At 35.4% G+C, this 24,551-nt stretch overlaps 1 pseudogene; it reads left to right on the top strand.

Annotated features, from left to right (window-relative positions):
* The window catches only part of LOC109071190, a 32,149-nt pseudogene that overhangs the window by 2,986 nt on the left and 4,612 nt on the right, over nucleotides 1-24,551 (top strand).

Here is a 24,551-nt window from a genome sequence, read left to right as displayed (position 1 = left end):
GTGTCCTATAGAGGTAAAAGAGGAGCTGGCCTTGTGTAGCCATATTGTGTTTGGCTTGGAAGCGTCTCAGGTCTCCTTCCTGTTCCTTCTGATGTACTCCGCTGCAGCAGGGGCACCCTACGACTCCTGGAGACCACACCTGGCTCGGGTCAGGAGTTCAGGGTCAAGGTGAGGGAGAGAGATAAGGTGGATAAACAACTCCGAGACACGACAGGGATTATTCTCACTATCTACAATTGTTACTTGCACAGTTTCAAGGCCAATTGTAGCTTGAAATCCCAGCTTTTGTAATACAAACTGGTTTAAAAGGAATAATTCATACAGAAATTATTATAAAAGTTTGGCATTATTAATTCCCTCTTATGTATTAATGACTTGTTTTCTTCCACTGAATACAGAATAAACCAGGGGCCTGTCAAGCTCCTAAAAGTATTAAAACCACCGTAAAAGTATTATTAAAGAAGTAAGAAATAGAAATTTCAACATTTGCCTGTGTGCTTATGGAATCCTTTTTTAAAAAAATCTTTATGGGGTGATTTACAGCTGTGGCTATTATTGACTAATGTATGGAAAATAATTGTAATAAATATTTTTTTATGTGTTCCACTAAAAAACACACATCACACATGGGTTTAGAACAAACTGAGGGTGAGAAAAATTTTGTGAATTATCAACGTTATAATGCAACCAGTGCACACAAACGATCGTGCATAATCAAATGGTTTTAAGCTGTTAATATAATATAAAATGTAAAGAAAGGGAAGGTATTTATCTCCTCTTTGAAATTAAAATGATTAAATAAGATTAAGATTAAGATGTGTATTTAGCAGGAATTGGATTTGCTAAATATGTCCATTTAGACAGACCTATAAATCGGAATAAATGTATTCTGCAATTTTGAGTTGGAAATTGTGAGCTAAAAATGTGCAATTTCATTTTTATTTTTAGTTTGTGGCGGAAATTAGCTTCTATATAAATGTGAGCACCCCCAGTATTAATTATTTTTTGATAATAATATAAATAAACATAATTCAATGATACAAATAACAAAATATAAAACTAAATAAAAATATTGTAGAAATAACAAAAGCATTAATAAAAAATAAATACAAATACTAATAAATAATAAAAAAGATTGTATGCATAACAAAGTGATTAATACAAATAAATAAAAATACAAATCTTAAAAATGTAAAATAATAATAAACATCAAGTTTTAACAAAAATATCTATAAATAAATCTTAAATTAAATATCATCATTGAAAAAACTCCCAAATGGCTGTGTGGGCCAGCTTGGAACTTAGCAAAAGCATCAGATATCAGCAGCTGATTTGGGGGAAAGGGTGTAAAGCAGCTCATTTAGAAGAACATTTATCTTCTGTTCCTCTTTTACCTACTTTCTGTCAGCACTGACTGTCTTGTTTATCTCTCCACCAGATAAGATCTAACCATTGAGCACTGCATATTATTACAATGCATCTTTGCCTTAGCATACAGGCAATGCAATCTCATCGTCTCATAGAACAAAACAACACAGATCTATCACCATGGCATGATACTTTTTTGTACACCAGATATTTTGAAAGTAATTTCACAATCACTGTGGCAGAGAAGAAGCCCAGTGGGGCATCATGCCACAAAACACAGACATCTGTAAGGAGGTGTTGTGGTGGTTTTTGTGTGTAGAGAGCAGCAGTGAGTGAGCTCAGTGTGATGGCTATCTCTCTCCACAGGGGGGCACTCAGCAGCTGTCAGAGAAGCAGGTGGAGTAGATCGGCAAAGAACGGGTCCGTCTGGGCGCCGCCGTAACGACCATATGTCAGGTAACGACTCCATCAGCGCGAGGCTGACACAGAGATAACGAGCAGTTCTCCACCAGCGGTGCGAGTGATAAGTTCCTTTACTTTAAACAAGATACTACTCGGAAACCAAGACTTGGGTCCCACTATGTGCTTTTCGCTTGTTTTGCACTGCCTCTTCCTTTCCATTTCTGTATTATACATTATGATATGCTGAAGTGCTTGTCATGACTAAAATATTTAGATAAGCTAAATCAAATCCACTCCATTAGATCGCTCTCATTTGAGAATTGGTGACACAAAATCTTTTGAAAGCCTAACGTCTGGGAATTAGCCTATAATGTCGCTCTCACACATAGAGAGGTAAAATCCATTAGCCATCTTAATGGTGTTACATGGACATGCCTGAGTAGAAAGTTTTACTCACCCCCACTGTTTATCAAGAACTCATTGACTTCTGTCTTTATATATATAAAGACATATATGTATATATATTTATATATATATATATATATATATATATATATATATATAATATAAAGACATATATATATATGCAATGTAAAGTAACATATACATATCTCTCGAATGTTATCTAAATATATATTATATCTATATAATATTACAATGTGTGTAACCCCACATCTCTCGATATGTTCTATATATACAAATTATAATGTATTCATTTTAACTTTTATATATATATATAGTATATATATTTAATATTAATAAAATTATAATGTATTCATTTTAACTTTTATGTTTATTTTTATATGTGATCTTTCTCCAGTTTTTAGAAGTCTTGGGTTACACATATAAAGATATGTATTCAACAGCCTTTTACTGAATTAATTTGATATCAGTTTCTACATTTATTATTTAATTATGAATATGCCTAGCAAAACTAGTTTGGAGTCTGTGTGTGGAGTATGTTTTTGAAAGAAATCTCTTATGGTCATTACAGCTGCATTTATTTGATCAAAATTACAGTAAAAAAAGGCAATTTTGTGAAATATTATTATAATTTGAAATAACCTTTTTTTTATTTTTTATTTTAAAATGAAATTTATTTTCAGCATCATTCCTCCAGTCTTCAGTGTCACAAGATCCTTCAGAAATCATTCTAATATGCAGACTTGCTGCTCTAGAAACATTACTGAAACAGCTGTGCAGTTCAGTATTTCATGCAAACATATTTTTTCTGATTTTTTGATAAATTGAAAGAACAAAAGAACAGCATTTATTTGAAATAGAAATCTACTGTAACATTACTGCCACTTTTGATAAATTTAAGAAGATGTTTTATTTAAGTGATCCAAGGTCGCTTAACAAAGGTAGAACACTGAAGAAAGCTTACAGCTTCCAAAAAATACACACACACAAAAACATCAAATACAAGTCAGAGAAAAGTCATCAAACAAATACGTTTTAAGCTAAAACTTAAAAGCAGATAGATAAGAGCAATTACGAAGAGAAAGAGGAGAGTTCCAGAGCTTGAAAGCTATGACGCAAAAAGATCGTCCACCTACAGTAGATAGTCAGACTCTAGGAACGGATAATATGCCAAGTTTAAAGCCTTAAAGGTGCCATAGAATGCGAAAATCACTTTTATAAGGTGACTGAACACAGTTGTGTGGCCGCAGTATGAAAAACAACTGACCTATAATGGTAAAAATCCACCCAATGTTTTATAATCCTAATAAATCATAATCAGTCTCTCCACATTAGCAGTTCCAGATTTCTCACTACTATGACGTCATAGTTGCGCCCATTTGCGATGCTCTCGGCCCTATTAGCATATACACTGCCCTGAGTGAGAAGCAGCGGTCCGCCATTACAGCTGCTGGAGGTACAATGTCAGCGCAGAAGAGCCACTAAAGTTGCTGGAATGCACCAACGAACATAGGAGTCTCCATAGGACACTGAGGACACAGTGGTTAAATTTCATTTTCAAAGGAAATGTCCCGAAAAAAAAAAAAAAAAAAAACAGAAAAGTCCTATATGTTTGTGCTAACATTTTACGCCAGACTGCCTAACAAACGAGGGTCAGTTCAGCGCTGGAGTTGTACAAAGATTGCTTCTGAAAGAGGGATAGATAACAAAAGAGCTTCTTGGCTCTCTGTAAGGCTAATGTTGCTAAAGCTACTATTGAGTCTGCCTGTTTTCACTAATGCTGCCTTCACGTGCTACCAGAATGATCGTAAATAAAAATGTGGTAGTTTTAGCATTTGGAAACGATGTGAGGATCAGTAACACGGTCACCACCAGTTAAACCGTAACACCGGTATGCCCGCGAGCATGAGCTCTTAAAGCTCCGCACTCTTCTGAAAATGGAAGTGGGAGCATCAGCTAATTTTCATTTAAAGGGGCCAAACACAAAAAACAGCGCATGTTGGCTCATACCCTAAAAGTGGCAATTTCAACAAGTTATAAATTTTTATTATTAGAGTTATTGGTAATTATAGTTACCGTCTTCCGCCATTTTGAAAAGTACCCCAGAACATAATCAACATTGTTTATGTATAGCGGAAATTTAAAAATAGCGGAAGACAGTAATTGAGGGAGATGATCTGTTGAATAAATTATGTTATTATTGTTTTCTTTGCACACAAAAAGCTATTCTCGTAAGTTCGTAAAATGGACTATTTTACCAATGTCCTTGCTACGTTTCTGGACCTTGATCATGGTAAAATCCTTGCTGTGTACAGAGGGTCAGAGAGCTCTCAGATTCCATCAAAAATATCTTAATTTGTATTCCGAAGATGAACAAAGGTCTTACGGGTTTGGAATGACATGAGAGTGAGTAATTAAAGACAAAATTTTCATTTTGAGGTGAACTATCCCTTTAATGCGCCCACCTATAGCCCAGGATAACGTTCATGAATGTATTGCATGATGAAACGTCCAGGCATTTTGCCATAGATTTGGTAGCTGGTCTCCATCACAAATAGTTGTCTATTAAAAGAAGCACTCATATTTCTATCTGTGGCACCTTTGGGAGTCCTACATACTGTAACAGCCAGAATTAATTTATATCTCAGTCCGGTCTGTTTGGGACGGCTTTATGACAGGAAGCCATATTAATGCCAACATGCCTCCCAAGTGCTAGATCTGTGTGTGTGTATTGTATTTAGTCTCCATGTTCAATCCATAATTCCATGTATTTCTCCACAGGGATCAATAAAGTTCACATAACAATGCTCTTATTGTGTTGAGTACAGTTTCCTTCACAACAGGCCCCTTGTCATTCTAGTTAGTTTCAACCTCACAATACCAGCCTTTATCGGGTTTCAGTTTTTAATCAATTCTAATATGTTTTTCTCTTACAGGATTCAGAGAACATGAAAGTTACGACTTCGGCAGGCACAGTCACTTGTAAAGCTGTCATTGTTGCGTGTCCTTCTCACTTGGCAGGTTAGTGCACATACACACACTAGTCTAGTGAATCACATGGTTCGTATAAAACAGTCTGTCGAACTGACCCCAAAACAGCAGTCAATCATGTGCCCCCTGTAGTGCACTTCCTCTGGGAGTACCGCCATCCTGGCTGCAAGTTTGGCTGCCACGTTTTGTTTAACAGATAGTGTGGCGCAGTCTGTTGCACAAAGTCTGGCGAGGACACTTTTAATGTGACAGATCTAAGGACAGCTCTGAATTACGCAGAGTGCCTGAACTGCCATCGTCCTTCTTGCTCTAAATCAGAATTCGTGGACGGCAAGCTGACAGTTGACGGGAACTCTTAAAAACTGGAGACACTGTTGGGATTAGACAGCCGTCCAAAATGCATTCAGCGGTTAAATAATGAAGGCAGCGTGGCTTGAAGTAAACCCTCAGGCTCTTCTTCTCCTGTTAAATAAACAGAAACTTTTTAACAGTCTTACTGGGAATCAGAATGCATTATACAATCTGTTCACATACACTTGTATATATTACGTAGTTTTACTTACAGTTGCTCCCTGGGCGCTGGATATAGCTGCCCACTGCTCTGGGTGTGTGTTCACGGTGTTCACTTCTCACTGCTGTGTGTGTGCACTTGGATGGGTTAAATGCAGTATTACCAATTCTGAGTATGGGTTACCATACTTGGCAAATGTCACGACTTTCACTTTTTTTTTTCACTTTTATTTTTTTTTTTTTTTTTTTTTTGGTGACACGCTTTAAAAAATAATTCATCCAAAATGCTGTTTTAGTGCAAAATTATTTTAGATCTTAAGCAGAATGTCCTTTGACAGCTTTTCCATACAGTTCAATTTGATGGCGATTTTATGCCAAAAAAAAAAGCCAACAATCTTATAAAAGTTACGCAAATTATATTTGAGAGTAGGCATGGGCCTAAATTATAATCAATACTAATAATCAAACATAATTTCAGTAAAAAAAAAAAAAAAAAAAAAAAATGCATTCATTGAATCTGCAGCTCAACAAGGTTTTTGGAGACATTTGCAGGAGGCTTAAAAGTATAAACATGATTCCAGCTAAATTTAATTATTGTACTAAATCACAGAAAAGTACAGTACGTACTTTAGTCTGCTATTCCCCGCTCTGTGAAGTAACGTGAGGGAGGAAACTATTTGACATTAGCTAGTTAAGGTGGGTCCGGTGGGTGGGGCTTTGTCTTGATTGGAGGTAAAAGAGGAAGAAATGAGGATGACACAGATATGTTCGATCTGGAAGTATTTATTTAGTGATCGGCGCTAAAACATCATCTGTACGGAACATCGTTGTGTACTGAACATGGTTAGTCTACGTAACCTGAAAAAAATAAATCAATGTAGTTGATTTACAATAGTGTAAGGCATTTTGTAATAGTATTATAGTATATTATTCTAATATTTTATAACTATAAATGATTACTATTTATTATTATGAATAATATACATAAATATGTATATTATAGACTTGGGTGAAATCTACTTTGAGGCTTGTTTTCAGAAAATGTCTTAATTATAGCTGCTATAAATTAGTGTAAATGTTGTACTATTTTATAAATATTGATATGTTATATGTCATATATACACACATTAATAAGTTTGAGTAAAATATCCATTGAAGACTTATTTTTACAAAATGTTCTAAATATGGTTGATTTACATTAATGTTAGTACTGTGATATTTTGTAAATGTTAATATTTGTTATTACTAATAATATTGTTTTAAAATGTCCTAGGTTTAGTATTAAAAAATCATAAATTCTAGACTATCAACATAAAAAAAAAAATATCAATATTACTATCATAATATAAAAATAAAAAACTAATTCTAACCATATATAAATCCATGCTATCCATCAACCTGACATAATAAAACTGTCTGTCTGTCTGTCTGTCTGTCTGTCTATCTATCTATCTCTCTAATATCTATCTATCTATCTATCTATCGGTCTGTCTCTCTGTCTGTCTATAAAACGTTTGGACACCCTGGACAACCTTTTTTGCAAACTCTAATCGTATACCTTTCTATCTTTGGTGGTCCAAGGTTTGCATCTTGCTGTGTAGCCTCTGTAATTCTGTGTCAAAGTCTCCTGCGTACAGTCGACTGTCAGAGCATCACCTCAGCTTTGTGGAGGTTGTTGGTGATTTTACAGACAAGTATTTTAGGGTTCATTTTCACAGCTTTTATGTCTGTCATCAACTGCTGTTGTTTTTTCTCAGCTGATTAGGTAGTTGTTGGCTGCTGATGTCTCCGGTGGTCACCCAATAATAAAATGTGATATTCTGTAGCTTTGTCTTGTATGTATGTATATATATATATATATTAATACTAAATAATGTTTTCATTTAATTCCATTGGAATTAAACACCGGGTTTGTAATGCCTATTAACTCACTCACTGGAGTGTTAGCGTGTCCCACTGTGTGTCGTCTTGTCATCTGGGCTGATGGAGACCAATGTTTTAACCTCCCATCCATCTATCTTTTATAATGAGTGAAGTCACTCCCCCACCACCATTTCAATGATTAATGAACTGCTTGACTTGACAGTACTTTATTGTGCTTCATTTTGCCATGCCAGGTAATAGAAGACTTCTCTTCTACTGGCGGCCCACAAGAGCTGCCTCTCACTGTATATTCTCAGTATTTTGTTTCATATTACATTAAACATTTAAAGGAATAGTTCATCCAATAATTTAAAATGTGACGTCCGTATCATGTATAGCAACATACAGGACTGGAACAACATAAGGGTGAATAAACAAAGACTGAATATAAGGTTTGGTGTGAACTATTCCTCTAAGAGGACTCAATGTGAATTAGACACTCTTCCCTTGGCTTTACAGTCATCGTTTTTAGATATTTGTTTACTTTAGAAGTCACAGGGAATGCCTGTCATGGGGAATGTCAGCGAGACCGACGTCTTCTAGCGATCGCTTTAAATAAGCATGTTAAACCTTATACTCAATCTTGGATTTCTCTGTCAGTTGGGGAGAGGACAGAATATGAAGTGTGGGTGTGCGTGGGCAGCCATGAGAAACGAACGTGTGTGTGTTTGCTGGGATTGTTGTGCGTGGGTGCGTGTAGCTGTATAAACCCATGAAGTATTCGTGCTTTGCTGCACCAAACCTACAATATGCCTGCGATTAGTCAGGTTGTGGGATGTATGTGCTTTTTGTCTTGGTATTTTGGTTGGCGTTTGGATGCTCAATCGAGTTTGGACGCGTTCCTTCGGTGGGTTTGTGGCATGTCGAAGCATAACCGGGTGCAGCTGGTTAGATGCTATATTTAACGCTCAAGTCTTCCTCCAAAACGCTGTACCTGACTAAGCTGGCACTGCAGCTGCATGCAATTTGAGCTGACTGGCAGAGAAAACGGTTCCTGGCCCGGCCTCCCATCGACTCTCACTTTGATGAGAGAGCATTTCCAGTGACAGCGGACTACAGCGGTGGCAAGAAACCTCACAGACGCGTCACTCAGAGTTTCGCTTAGAGGCCTGTTTATATTGTAAGAAAGCAGGGAAGCATTAGCATCCGTTTGACTGCCATGACCTATTTTTAAGGGTGTTTACAACAAAGTTTAAGCAGATTTTTTGGTTTAAGAGTGCCGGATTGTTTCCAGTTTCCCAGCATTTTGGGAATGAGTTCAAAAGCACAGGCTTTACACCTAAACCTTTAATTAGCAAATTGATGGTGTCACTTTGCCATTTACAGATGAATGAAGGCAGGGTGGGTGTGTGAATGGGAACAAAGGATGCTACAGATTTTGGCCAGGAGTTTGCAGCTGAAAATGGCATTTTATGACATTTTTGACAAAAAATAAAAAATAAAATTACATTAACACCTAATAACAGAATATATTTTATGGAAGGAAAAGCAGTGTTCACTTTGAAATATCAAAGGTTAAAAAATGCTTTGACATTGATTGATAGGTGCAGTTTTCTTTCCTGTGTTGACATATTTCTAATTCAAACTAGAAGTTTGGGCAATGTACAGGACACATTAAAAGAATTCCAAATAAATAAAAAATAATTGAAAATTGTATTTGTATTCAAATTGCATATAATAGTTCCATACACAATTACCTTAAACTAATAAATTAATCATGGCATAGTTTGCCTTTATTTGCATGCATTTAATTTTATTTAAATAATCATATTTTCATAATATAACTACGTAACTTGCTGTTTGTAAGGAATTCAAATAAATGCATTTGTTAATTGTAAAAACATGAACATGGCTATGAATATGACTAGCTGTAGAACAAGCAATATTCAGTTAGTTCAAATGTATTAAATCTGGACATCCTGTAAAATTACATAAACCTGGTTATTGTGTATTTAAAATGTATTAGTACTATTACAGCAATCTTATCTCTCATACCTTACCTTTCATTTATGTATGGGTAACAAATATGCATCACATTAAGCATGCATTTATTGATGTGTTTGTTAAAACTATAATTCAGCTGGATGGAAATTTAATATGCAAAAAAAAAAAAAAAAAAAAATCTTCAATTTAGACCTAAATATTGTTGTGTGAAAGAATTGGTATTGGGGGAGGGACATTGTCATTCCTGGGCACATTTGATTGGACAGAATTCTGTAAAATTATAAGGTGGATGACTCATCAGTATTTTTAGTCTGTGTTTTTATATCTAAACAGTAATTTTTTATTTTTTATTTTTTAAATTATTAAAACATTTTATACAGAAAGTATGCAAATTTTATATTTATAATATTAATTTATAATTTGCTTAGTTATTCAAAACAAAAGCTAACTGAAAACAACCATTCAGCCCAGTATGTCCAAAATTTTGTTTTGGTGCAACAGTAGTGCGAACCAGTGTGTTTTTTTTTTTCCTTTTTTTTTTAAGTACAGTTTTCCCCAAGGCTTCAGGCAAGTGGGAGAATCCAACAGAAATGCTGAGAGCACCTGTGGCCCATTAGCCTGAGGTTATGCTATAAATGTCTGTTCCACCACTCACAGTTACCTGAGTAACAGAGGTGACAGATGCCAACGAGTGAGGGGGAACAGAGACAACACAAATATAAAAATAAATAAATAAATAAATAAAAAACCCGAGGGCAAGAATGAGAGGGATAGACTGACAAAAGTGTAAGAGGAACTAAAATATGGGCTGAAAAATATTCCGAGAATTCACCAAATAATAGAACTGCAGCCACAAAGCGTGTGTAGTATTATTTATTTGTTTGCATTAGTGCGTTGTTTTAACACACAGGTCACTAAAAGAATCATGCAAATCAGGTAAATATCAACTTTCTCAAATAATTTGCTGAATGCAATTTGCACAAAACAATTTCCATCCTCCAAGCTGTTTTTGAGTGCTCAGTTGTTGTGGAGGATACAGCAGATTACAACAATTTGGTGTACTTCACTGGCCTGTACAGCATCACTCATTGAATGCTTTGTTAAAATAGCGGAACTGCACTTTTTCAATACAGTTTATGTCTATTTAACACTCACTCCATCATTTGAATGTTATTAGATGAATTACTGCTGCCACAATCAATGTAAAACATACACAAACATCTTATTTCTTTAAAAGCTGCGCAAATGAATTCAACCTTCTGTCCTTCTGTTTGGCTGCCAGAAAGGTGGTGTTGCGGCAATGCTATTTCCTAACGTCTATATTGAAGTAAGCAGACAGCCGCTGTCGCTTACAAGCACATAGTTATGATGGACTGCCAGGCGCAGAGCGATTGCTCTCAATCAATGAGAGCAACTCCACGGCTCAGTCACTGTGGCTAAATTGGATCTGTTTCCCCCATCTGCCATCACAACCCTTCAGAGAGACAGATTCGTGTGGGTTGACATGGGATTGTCGGTCGCATGTAAACAACTGCACATATAAATTATGGTTAAGAAAAGATGCATTGGCATGTTGTGTGGTTTGTTGGAAAGTTCTTTGGGAGAGAGTTAACCCAACGTAAATGTGCTAATCAGTGCCTCTTGTACAATTAGCAACGTTCGTGAAACATAATGTAATCAAAATATATTTTTCTGATTGCCGTCGCTTAATAAAATTACACGCATAATGCTTCTCCGCTTTGCTTCTCTTGTTTGATTTTTCATTGTCAGGATAGAGACATTTATTAACATCCGCTCCAATTAAAATGCTTTTCTGCGTAGCGCTGGATCCACTTGAATGATGTTGGTTGATCTGCTAAATGTTTTACAGACGGACTTAGTGACAATTTCCTTCCCAACAGTCCAAAGCTCCCTTTTTTGTCCCTTTTGTTTCAGTAACCCTGGTATTATATATTTCTGTATTTTTAGATAATCATATTCATTTAGTTGATATATTAAAACACATTCAGCTGGCATAACAGTGACCTGCAGCTTTTTAAGTAACGTTCTGGAAGTATTTTTTTTTCCTACTCATTTTCCTTTTTAAAAAATTCTTCAATGAACAGTTTGAAGCCATGAACCATGCAAGCCAGCTCCCAAATGAATAACAACATTAAAACATTTGACTCACAGCTGAAAACTGGAAAATAGGGAAGACTGTACATAACATCTTGAGGGAATAAACTAGTCCATTTTCACTCACAGTGTTTTTTTTTTTGTTTTTTTTTGTGTGTGTGTGTGCTCATGTGTTTTGCTCATGTCTGTTTACATTTGGTGTCAAAACTGGAGAAATACTCTCATGTTTCTTGCATTAACTGGTTTTGTTTTAAAGGGTTCATGAACTGAGAAACAAAAATTCCCTTGCTCTTTTGACATATAAGAGGTAATTTTTACTATAAAAACATCCTGTAAGTTTCAGAACTCAAAACTTTGGGTGCATCTCAATGAGCTCCCAAGCTCATGAACTCATGAACTACTTAGTGTACATTGATTTTGGTCACTGGTAAGTATCTTGGCTCACTTCACATTGGGACAGTGATCACCCAGTTTCCGGTGACATGACTACATACAATATCTGACAACTGACAACATAGAACGTCCCCACTGGAATTAATAAACAACAGGCAGGACTGATCTCTTTTTGATATTCGTTTTTATTATCTTTAGACAGATTGTTCTGTTACATGTTCTTACAACATTTCAGCCAAATATTAATTATAAACGTTAACTAGAGGTTGTTCATTACCTGTCTAGCGATGTGTGTTTATGCTGAAATATCTTTAAAAAAACAGTTTGTCCTTTCAAATATGTTAACGCGTTTCACGCTTAAGAAATGTGACACAATTTCTGAAAAAGGAGCATAGTAAGCACTGATGCTCCCTAGAATTTGCGATGCACTGTGGGAATTTTTAGGTAACGAACATTCCAGTGCACTGAAAGGATTTCGCAATTTAGACAGCCCTTAAAATGGCAGACTGACTACTTACAAGAGAGCTGATGGAGATCCACACTTTGTCATTAGCCTAAAAACAGCTTATATTAGGCAGTCTGACAAAACTACATCTTTTGGAATGTTCTACCCTATGATGTAATAGTGTGGATAAGCACCACCTCCGCAGAAGATTATCAATGCCTGCTTCAGCATCGTTGCCTGTTTAGCCCCACCCACCAATTCTACATCACTGTCTGTTTAGCCCCGCCCACATATTCTGCATCACTGCCTGTTTAGCCCCTCCCACCGATTCACACATGTAGGCCGTTTCTCAAATGGAAGGCTGCATCCTCCAGAGGTCACATTTGTAGGCTGCATACTGTACATAATAAAGAAGATCTTATTTTAGAAATATTAAGAGTTAGGTTATAAATTTAACAATTATTCTTAGTTCAGTGTAAATTGCTGTAATATGCTTATGACTCACAAATGTAATGCTCAGTTAGTTAAAAAAAAAAAAAAAAAACAGACTTGATGACGTATGCAGCCTGCAAATGCGACCTCCGGAGGATTCAGCCTTCCGTTTGAGAAATGGCCGGTGTGTTTTTAAGAGAGGCAAATGCACAGGTTTCCGCAGAAACCAAATGATAAAGATGGCTCTGAAGACAACAAGATGCAGTGCCAAGTTGTGTAAAAACAGTCTATGAATTGCCTTCCTTCTGATCCCAGCATTTGGAAAGAGTGAATTAACTTAATTTATAATGAAGGTCCAGACTGCGTAAGAACTTGGTCCTTTGTTCACTTAATTTCACAACAGATTAATTTACAAACAAGGCACAATTCGATGCAGGATTTAAAAACAGGACAGAAAATAACTTATTCTAAATTACAGTATGATGTTTTCTGATGTAAAAATCTTCATAACATTATAAGTGGACCACAGAGAACAGTACAAAATAAAAATCAAAGGCAGTTTATGACCCCTTTAATAGCTTATTGCTCTCTGATTCTTTGATTGGTGGATCTTGATTAAAAATTGTGGGTATTGTACTTGTGGCTAAGAGTAGTGTTAAAAAGGTTTATACATACTAGGAATGGCTCGATACCATAATTTTGGCTTCGGTATGATACCAGAAAGTAATACCTCTGTATCGATACTAAATCAATACCATAGGTGGCAAATAACCAGCCTCAAAATAAGTGAACTGAAGAAAAAAAGAAAAAAAAGTGAATGATCATCATTTATAGTATTTACTACTGTAATCTTGGTTAATGTTAGGTACCTGTTTAATGCATAAAGTAATGTTAACATACTAAACATGTATTAGCAGCCTACATTTATCATTTATAAATAAACATTGACCTACTTAAGTGCTGTAATGCTGTTGATGAATTATAACAAATGTTTTTTTTTTCTTCAAGTGTTATTCTAACGGTCAAAGTAATATTCAAAATCAAGTTATTATTTCTCTCTCCCTCAGATTGTTTTCAGATTTCAGACTCATAGATAGACAAAGAAAAGGGTTTAAATATAAATCTCTCGCTCTCTCTCGGCTGCTTCATGTTAGTGGTCGACATTGTGGCAGAAACATTCCCTTCATATTATTGATACTAAAATTAATATAGCAAAACTGTTCATTTGAATCAACTTATTTCATTCAAATTAAATTAATATTTGACTGTTTGAAATGCAAGTGCCAATATGTGACCAAAATGTCACTGGTTCTATCGCACATGTTTGAGCTTTTGTGTTTACTGCATCACATCTTATGTTTGTGCGTTGATAAGTTGTGAATAAAAGTTCAAATTAAGTCTGAATTTATGAATGATGCACTAACCTGTCGATCTCTTAATTCTCTGAAAAGATCAGGATGAGCATGGGACAAATGCTTAGCAAGATTTGATGTGTTGCCGCCTGTGGTCAGTTCGTTCACCTTTATCATCTGTTTTGTATGCAAAGTAATGCCATATTTCACTTCTACTGTTCTCTTAATTTATTAGTTTCGGGCGTGTTAATAGAGTTTCATCTGTTTGATCCATGGCATTGTTCTTGAGGTTTACCAGTTTCGCATGAATTTTGGAAGCATTGTCACCTACAGGTGAACTTCGGAACAGCAACGCATGAAATACCAAATTGAGCAAAATTATGATATCGTACCATTTGAAATATAATAGATACCAATATTTGTCCACTACCGGTATACCGCGCATCCCTAATACTGTACATACAAAATTCTCTTTGACGGAAATAATTTTTTGTTTGCAGGGAAAGACTTATTTTTGTATTGTGCTTCTTGATTAAAGCCAGGGTAGGTGATTTGGTTCAAAAACATTTGGGTTTGGAGAGTGATTTGCAGGGAGGGTGGGATCTTATGCTTTCAGAAAAATAAAACTAGAAATCACCTACCCTACCTTATTTCAAATCTCTCTTGTGTAAAAGAAGCATGCTTGTATTGAATGTGCGCTTGTAAGTATATATTTATTAAAAACTTTGCTTGCATATAATATAATATTAACAAAATAAAAGTACACTTTTATGACTATTTCTTAACAAATAAATGCTTTTAATGTAAATTTTACCTAAAATACATTTTCATTTCATTATAAATAACATGCATTACGTATTAAAAAATGTTTTTGCTCAGTTTGCACTTAAATATGTTCTTTTAAAGTGTATTATTTCCAAGTTTTATTATTAGGCTATAGAGTTATGTTTCAAGTGACTGACTGGGCAGCAGACAACAATTTATTTGTGTGCCCCCTCTTCAAAAGGCTAGCTGACATGTTGGCTTGTCGCCAGATGGCTGTCTCGTCAAAAATGAGGTCAGTGTCCCTTCTGGCAATGTTTGTGTTACTCAGACATAGAGATGGCCTTGAGGGCTACACATAAAGTTATTGGATACCCCACACTTACACTCGCAAAATGGCTAAGCCATAATTACGGCTTTTAGGAAAACAAAGTAGTAGTGTTAAATCGCAGTGATTCTTTAATAGATTGGCAATTTCATGGAGAGCTAGTCACTGGGGTATTAGATCCAATTTGTGAAAGTGCTGCTTGATTAGAAGGTATAGCCACCTGAATCAATACCAAAGGATGATCTGAGACCTATGAGTTATTCTATACCATGTTCTTCCTGTCTGTGTTCCTGCAGTCACTATTTTTCCCTTTCATATCTTTGAATTCATTTGCTGTTTTCCATTTCTCTTTAAAGCACATATTTCTATTCAGTCCTGCCCTCTATAACGTCCCCTAAATCCAATGTATAAACAGTATCCCAGAATCCTCTATGATCAACAGTGTCAGTGAGACATTCCAAAACTTAGTGAGCTGCCTACGTAGGCAGAATTTTAAGGCATCGTAGATGTGTACCTGACTCTGAGACTATAGTAAAATGTACACTCTAAGAAAATGTATCCAATGTACTGTTAAGAAAAACACAGCGAAGAGATTTGTGAAAATATAAATCCAAGATGGCTGCTGATGAGATTGTTAACAATGTTGCATTTTAACATATACTGTATTTCATTCAGTTCTGAGAAAGAAAGGATTAAGCTAGTTACCATTTTAGCCAATATTTCTGTCTATTTTTAAGCTAGAGTTTCATAGCATTAGCTTAGCAACATGCTAAAATCAAACTCTATTAAAATCAATTATGAGTTGCTTCTTACATATGGAGTACAACTTGATGTTTCCAAAAAATTTTCTTCCTAATAATGTCATCATGATTCCTCATAAGAAAGCAGCCTACTAAGAAAACAATAAAACACACAAAAAATACAACATTTTATTAACAATCACACGAAAATATTTCTCAATACTTGGGTCACCTTTTCAAAACTCTTCACACTTCTCCTTACCAACTTTCAGTAATTTCATCCAGTAAAACTACCAAAACACTTCATACATGTCTCAAATCAAGTCTTTATTTCATAACGCTAGCAAGGTTAACACTCAACAACTGTCCATAAAACAATGCCTTAAAAACACTAACAACAAATAGCATTATATGGTGATTTCTTTTGTAAAGTTATTCTTTGACAGCTCTGTACTGTTTGTAATTTAATGCAGTATATGTTACATGGTCCATTGTTACATTAGAGTGCAAAAATTATACCTACCCTTAAGAAAATGAACCACGGTTTTATTATAGTACAAGAGTACTGTAATTTTTGTAAGGGCAAGTCCCCTAAACATTATATTGTAATAAAACTGAAAGCCTAAAATCATTTTTCTTTCTACACATTTTTTTTGTACTAATTGTTTGACAGAATTTATTTTTCTTTCTTTCTTTTTTTCTAAGATGTGGAATTATTTCAATATAGTCTTACTGTAAAAATGTAGCAGAATGCAGCCTTATTTGGTTTTGTATTATGTAATTATGTAAATGTACAAATTGGCCTCCAGGCACAATGTTGGTGGTTGTGTCTGAGTATGAAAAGAATCCATGTGATTTGAAAGACAGTGAATGTATTTTGTGCCACACCAGTAAAAAAAAAAAAAAAAAAAAAAAAAAAAGGCCTACATTGACTTATTTCACATTGACTGCTTTTGTGATAACTGCACTTTTTTAAGTTTTTGAAGTTGTAAATAAAACAAAGATCACTGAAGTATAATATGGTAATTATATCTATAATTTCTATCAGTCTTTCTAATTCAAAATTTAATGTGTTACTTGCCATTTCCTTGTAATTAGTTGGGAAATTTGCTTGGAATTTCTGAGTAAAAATTACTTCTACAAATGGGAAATCTAGAAATGGGTCCTAGCAATTGACCATTCACACAGAGCTTGATTGACGATCTTGAAAAAAGATTAGTTCTGATGTTCATTCCTGTTTATTTCATGCTTTAAGTAAATATGAAAAGACGTTTGGTTCACATGTGTCGCTTTAACTAGGGCAATACAGTGATCTGTCAAAACACATTAAAGAGCCACAAAACCATATTTATTGTTTGAATTACTTAAAAAAAAAAACACACATTGCGACCAAGTTTTTCATAGCAGAAGGATCCTGCTCTGTACTGTCTGTTGGCACGTTATCAGTTCCCTCTTTGCTCCGCGATGTATTTTCACTGCATGAGAACATGATGTGTAGCGTGAGAGAGGCATGGCTTGTCGGACAGAGCAACAGTAACTAAGAAGGGTGGGTTTTTGTGAAGGTTCAACTGTTAGAACAGAGCTGTCTTGCCTATTTAATGTCTGTATCATTTCTCTGTTGTTTTCTAGCACTAAATGGCTCTTATTTAATGTAGTGCCTCTCTGATTATGCCCTCTCTTTCAAGCACAGATCCGTTAAGAGCCTGCCCTGCCGGCTGAGCACCAGCGCCTCACCCAGTGCCTGCATGTCGGCCACATGACGAAGTTGATCATCACGCACCCCACTGTGAGTAACACGCATAACCCATCCACTTACCCACAATTGGCATACCGGCTTTTCCAGCACAGTGCAGTCACTTCCCCTACAGCTCTATTGCATTAAACTCTATAATGAAGTTAAAATGTGCAGGGGCATGGAGAGCTGCCTCCTAGTGCTCTGACTAGCTTATTCAGTATAAGCTCTCGCTTTAATTTAATATTTAATCTTGGCTCTGCAGTGACTGGAGATGCCACCTTAATCAGAGGATAAGATTTGTCTGTCAACTGTGAAAGATGTTTTTGAACATCTTTTGCATATTAAATAAGATAATACATTTTATTCACTCACTACTTGTGCATAAAATGTAAAAGTAACAATATGTTTATACAATTAGAGCCCACTGAAAACCAAACATATGCAAAAATCACTCCAAGAGTTGCCTCTAAAACTTAGATTGCGTTAATATGAAATGTTTGTGTTATCATAAATTTAATAACCAAGTAACTCTGCAGTAAGTTTTATTTCAGAGTAATAATGATCGATCAACCCTGTTGTGAATGTTTGCGTGAGAACATTTTCTGTTCAACTCTTACTCAGTTGTCCATGAAACTTAGTGCTTAAAAATATGTTTTAATATTTTATTATCATTTTTAATTTCATATATTCATGAATTATGTATAACGCATTTATGGGTGCAGTGGAAGTTATATATGGGAGCCTCATAAGTATGCAAAGCAGTCATTTACATTTTAGACTTATTAATTTAGCAAATGCTTTTATCCAAAATCGTTTTACAAATACCACAGAACACATTTTGTTTTACAATGTTGTCATTTAAATATAATATATATTTTAAATAGCTAGTACTGTGAATTTTACCTCAAAATAAATAAATAAATAAATAAATAAATAAATAAAACCTATTTAGTTATTTAATTATATTGGCATGGGTTGCACTAATTTTTTCAGGAAAAGCAAAACACTTTTAACAACAAATTAGTTCATTATATGCATTAGTGTGTTAAATATTTTAGTCTAAAAGAACTGTTTTATTTAAAGGGATCTTTCACATAAAAATGAATATTCTGTCATCATTTACTCACCTTCATATCGTTTCAAACCTCTTTGATGTTTGGTTGCTAATCAGCATGTAGATATTGTATATAACTGCTCTACAATTTATGCAAATATAGTTGACATTTATGCAGATAATGTCCATTTTCAGAATTGCGCTGATCTCTTTTAATAAAGAATGAATGCTTTTCATTTTCAAAGCTGTTCATTCCCTGCTTTTTTTATCTGATTCACAGGCGTTTTGGAAGGAAAAGGTTTCTCATGGGAAATCGTACCACGTCCCTCTGAGGACTGCCCTTTAAGCGTCACATTTGATGCCACCAGCCCCAGAGGCAATCCTGCGCTGGTGGGGTTCATCACTGGAGTGCAGGCCTGTGACTGGTGCGACAGAAAGGTGAGAGACACATAGAGAGAATGAGACTGAGGTTTTGGGAAGAGAGCAATGCATTTTAATAGCATATAGCAAGAGTGAGAAATGGAAAGAGAAAGTGAGAGATACAGAGAAGTAAGTTTAATGTGTCGGGTCTATTCTCAGTTTCACACTTTCAGGGAATACTGAGACAATGAGTCAAGAGGTGAATATATATATATATATATATATATATATATAGAAATATATAGACATTTATTTGCTCAAAAACCACCTTAGTAAAGCATAACAGTCACAATTCCCTGCTGAAGAGGCCGACAGAGTTGCTCATAACCATATGTTGTGTTTTGGAAGCTCATGTTCTGGTTATCTTCATCTAGCTTGAAGGTCTATAATATTGAGAAAACTGGTAGCATTCCCATTTCAAAGTTCATTTCACGCTTTTAGGAGCCTTCAAAACCATGCACTATAATAAATGGGTGGTTATTTGCAAACAATGATGAAATATTAGCTTTTTTGTATGTACATTTCAAAAGTCATTTGATCCCACTTACAGCATCTAGGGAATAACTGCTAAACGCTGAACAATTATTGTATCTAAAATAGCAAAATTTTCTTGCTCAACCAGCATGAGATACATTTTGCTGGAGAAAATAATGACTAGTTGGTCCAGCAGCTAGACCTGCACCAGCATTGTTACTGTTAGCTATGGAATCAGCCTGAAGTAAAATGTAAATGTCAGATAAAAAAAAAAAAATCAACTTAAATGCAATTTAGAAATGTTGCCTTACATGGCAACTAACTCAAATATGTTTTAAGTTGAAGTACTAAAATGACTAAAACTGAAATAGAAATAAACCTATTAAAGCTAAAATAAACAAACACTAATAAAAATTATAAAAGCATAATAAAAGAAAATTCATAATTAATTGAAATGATTAATCTAATATAAAAATGAAAACTGAAAATACAAAAAATATTACAAATATTAAGACATTCGATAATAGTATATATATAATACACAGTACAGTATTCTAGTCTTTCAGCAACCAAATTGTCTGTAAACATGCAATAGCAGATTAACGATTAGACAAATGTCTTTGGCACAGATTAAACTGGAACTGTTATCTTGGGAAAACAAATATTTCCAGCTCTGAGTCTTTAAAGAGTCTTTTCCTGACTAATAATGTGGGCAACTATTGATTCATCTGTCACTCGTCACTCAATCAAAGAAAGATGGCCACACATCTTGCATGCAGAAAATAGCTAGCCTACAGCTAAATGTATGATGTATGTATTTCTATGAAAACCAGATGAGACCAGAATTCCCTTTTTGAGATAAACTGGTCTGACAAACACGTTTCCAATCACGCTTCTTCCCAGACCGTCTGTAGTCATTCATAATAGACAAGAGCAGTGAGTTTATGGACGCTTTATTCATAATGAATCAGATGAACAAGCCAGCTCTGGTTCTCATTTGCTAATACAGCATTACTAGTTTGTATCTGGTAATGTTTTATGTTGAAATACCCAATTGTCACCTCCATTAATTGAGATTCTTCCATAAAGTGAAGAAGAGTAATGTACTCTGTAATGCATTTGTCGACAAGCTCTGGTTCTTACAGATGTGTGAAGAGCCCAGACTGACTACTCAGCGCAATACGCCCGAGTCGGGTGCTTTCTGCCGTTATTCGACATTACCTTCACATGCTTGAGCTGGCAAACTTTGAAGTGTGGACATGAAGTGTAATTTTGTGCGGTTTGGTTTATGGCCAGGCATTAGAGAAAGTGACTATCCCTCCAACTCCTTATGGGCACTTTTATAACACCCCTGCAGATGCTTCCTCTGCCGCCCCACCCCCTACCTGGAGTGAAGCCATAATTGTAGGCTGAATTATGGGCCGGGACACTCGGTTCAAGTGGAAGTGCACAACATGCAGATGCAGGGTTTTATAGGTTCCCTTAACATCTGTCATTTGCTGACGTAGTAACAGCAAGGGTGTGTGGCCTGGCCCCTTTCTGCCCATAACTCATGAAGAACAGAGACCAAAGAGGGATTGAGTTATTCGGATCGATGGAGGTTGGAGAACCGGACTCAGCCCCTTGTCAAAAAGAAGTTGAGTTTAGCATAATTTGAAAAATAATACTTATTAAGGAGATTATGTACTGTACTTTAGAAGAGTGTAAGTAATGTGTTTGGAGACGTTATTTGCAATTAAATGAAAATGTATTAAAGTTTAGATATATATTTCTAAAGAGTGCTTTTTTTGACCCTCTTAAGTAAGATGTACACCTTTATATGTAATACTTATGTTACGACACTCATGTAGCCTTTTATTTTCATTAATATTATATAAATATTTAGTAAAGTTTTATATATATATATATATATATTTAGGGACACTGTACAGATTGTGTGTAATATATATATATACTTTTAGGATTTAAAGTACACTTGAAGTGCACATTTTCACAAGGATGGAAGCACAATTATATATACAAACCGATTCCAAAAAAGTTGGGACACTGTACAAATTGTGTGTAAAGGAGGAATGGAATTATTTACAAATCTCATAAACTTGTATTTTATTCACAATAGAATATAGATAACATATCAAATGTTGAAAGTGAGACATTTTGAAATGTCATGCCAAATATTGGCTCATTTTGGATCCCATGAGAGCTACACATTCCAAAAAAGTTGGGACAGGTAGCAATAAGAGGCCATAAAAGTTAAATGTACATATAAGGAACAGCTGGAGGACCAATTTGATTGGCAACATGATTGGGTATAAAAAGAGCCTCTCAGAGTGGCAGTGTCTCTCAGAAGTCAAGATGGGCAGAGGATCACCAATTCCCCCAATGCTGCGGCGAAAAATAGTGGAGCAATATCAGAAAGGAGTTTCTCAGAGAAAAATTGCAAAGAGTTTGAAGTTATCATCATCTACAATGCATAATATCATCCAAAGATTCAGAGAATCTGGAACAATCTCTGAGAAAGGGTCAAGGCAGGAAAACCATACTGGATGCCCGTGATCTTTGGGCCCTTAGACAGCACTGCATCACATACAGGAATGCTACTGTAATGGAAATCACAACATGGGCTCAGGAATACTTCCAGAAAACATTGTTGGTGAACACAATCCACCGTGCCATCCGCCGTTGCCAGCTAAAACTCTATAGGTCAAAAAAGAAGCCATATCTAAACATGATCCAGAAGCGCAGGCGTTTTCTCTGGGCCAAGGCTCATTTAAAATGGACTGTGGCAAAGTGGAAAACTGTTCTGTGGTCAGAAGAATCAAAATTTGAAGTTCTTTTTGTAAAACTGGGACGCCATGTCATCCAGATTAAAGAGGACAAGGACAACTGAAGTTGTTATCAGCGCTCAGTTCAGAAGTCTGCATCTCTGAAGGTGTGGGGTTGCATGAGTGCGTGTGGCATGAGCAGCTTACACATCTGGAAAGGCACCATCAATGCTGAAAGGTATATCCAAGTTCTAGAACAACATATGTCCCTTCCAGACGTCGTCTCTTTCAGGGAAGACCCTGCTTTTCCAACATGACAATGCCAGACCACATACTGCATCAATTACAACATCATGGCTGCGTAGAAGAAGGATCCGGGTACTGAAATGGCCAGCCTGCAGTCCAGATCTTTCACCCACAGAAAACATTTGGCGCATCATAAAGAGGAAGATGCAACAAAGAAGACCTAAGACAGATGAGCAACTAGAAGACTGTATTAGACAAGAATGGGACAACATTCCTATTCCTAAACTTGAGCAACTTGTCTCCTCAGTCCCCAGACGTTTGCAGACTGTTATGAAAAGAAGAGGGGATGCCACACAGTGGTAAACATGGCCTTGAGAATTTTTTTGAGATGTGTTGATGCCATGAAATTTAAAATCAACTTATTTTTCCTTTAAAATGATACATTTTCTCAGTTTACAGATTTGATATGTCATCTATGTTGCATTCTGAATAAAATATTGAAATTTGAAACTTCCACATCATTGCATTCTGTTTTTATTCACAATTTGTACAGTGTCCCAACTTTTTTGGAATTGGGTTTGTATTTTTTAATACTTTTGTGATACGTTGATGAACAAATGTTTTTGTTCTCATTTTAGAAGGAGGAGAGAAGAGATGCTGTGATCTCCAGCCTGGTGAAGTACCTTGGTCCGGAGGCGTCCACCTACATTCACGATGAAGAAAAGGTGAATTTCAGCCAATATGTGCGCTGAGTCACAGAAAGTATAGTCATTGTCTTCAGCTTCAGCTTTATTTAGTAGCATCTAGGAGCACCTGGAGTGTACGGGGAGAAATCAAAAAATTATGCAGAAAAATATTTTGTGGCGGCATGTAGGGCTGTGCATTATGGGGAAATATCCAGTTACGAGTTTTTTGATAGATATTGTGGTTGCGATTTGATTTGCGATTTTAAATTTGCAAAGTCAAGCTTCAGCTCAATATTGTCAATAATGTGCAGCACAGTATGAGTATTATTACCCTGCTGAAAAAATCACAGAAATTCTTACAGTTTCCATTAAACCATTACAAAATTCATTTTTGTTTTTGGCATTATTCCAATAAGAATTCATGTTTTCTATTGGTTGCCATCTGCCAGATTACATCCTACCAATAGAATCCATCAAATAGACACCATTATAGTTTACATTAAAACCATTACAATTCCCATTATAACCCTGAAATCCATTTCAATTTTCGGTTATGTTTTGAGGGGTTCTATATATATATATAATATTATTATTATTTTTCAGCAGGCAAGATTATAATGGTATAACTACTTTTGCAGAATTAACTTAATTACTGAATTTCACTGGAAAGATTTGTTTATTTTTTATAAATAAAGAAATGTATTTCTTTAGTCAATTATTAAAGTATTACATATGTTACATTGTATTTGGGATTTTGAGAACAAGTGGAAAATGTGCTGAATGTTTCATTTCATCCAAGTGAAAATTTACATTCGTTTTAAACGCGGATCCAGTCGACTCTGGTTGCGTGCGTGCGTCAAGCCTCATCCATGCTGCCAGATGCGTTTATGGAGATTTGCAGTGCGGATCCGCGTTCGAGTATAACAGACTGTGTGTGTGCGGCTCGTCGTTTAGAGTTAATGTACAGTAGGTATCCTTTATATATAAACAAAAAAAAATAGGGGAAAAAATCTCTCTGGACAAGTTATATAATTTTTACAATA

Source organism: Cyprinus carpio, chromosome B10, assembly GCF_018340385.1.
Source record: "Cyprinus carpio isolate SPL01 chromosome B10, ASM1834038v1, whole genome shotgun sequence".
NCBI classification, from domain to species: domain Eukaryota; kingdom Metazoa; phylum Chordata; class Actinopteri; order Cypriniformes; family Cyprinidae; genus Cyprinus; species Cyprinus carpio.
This window is presented reverse-complemented; position numbering and strand designations above follow the sequence as displayed.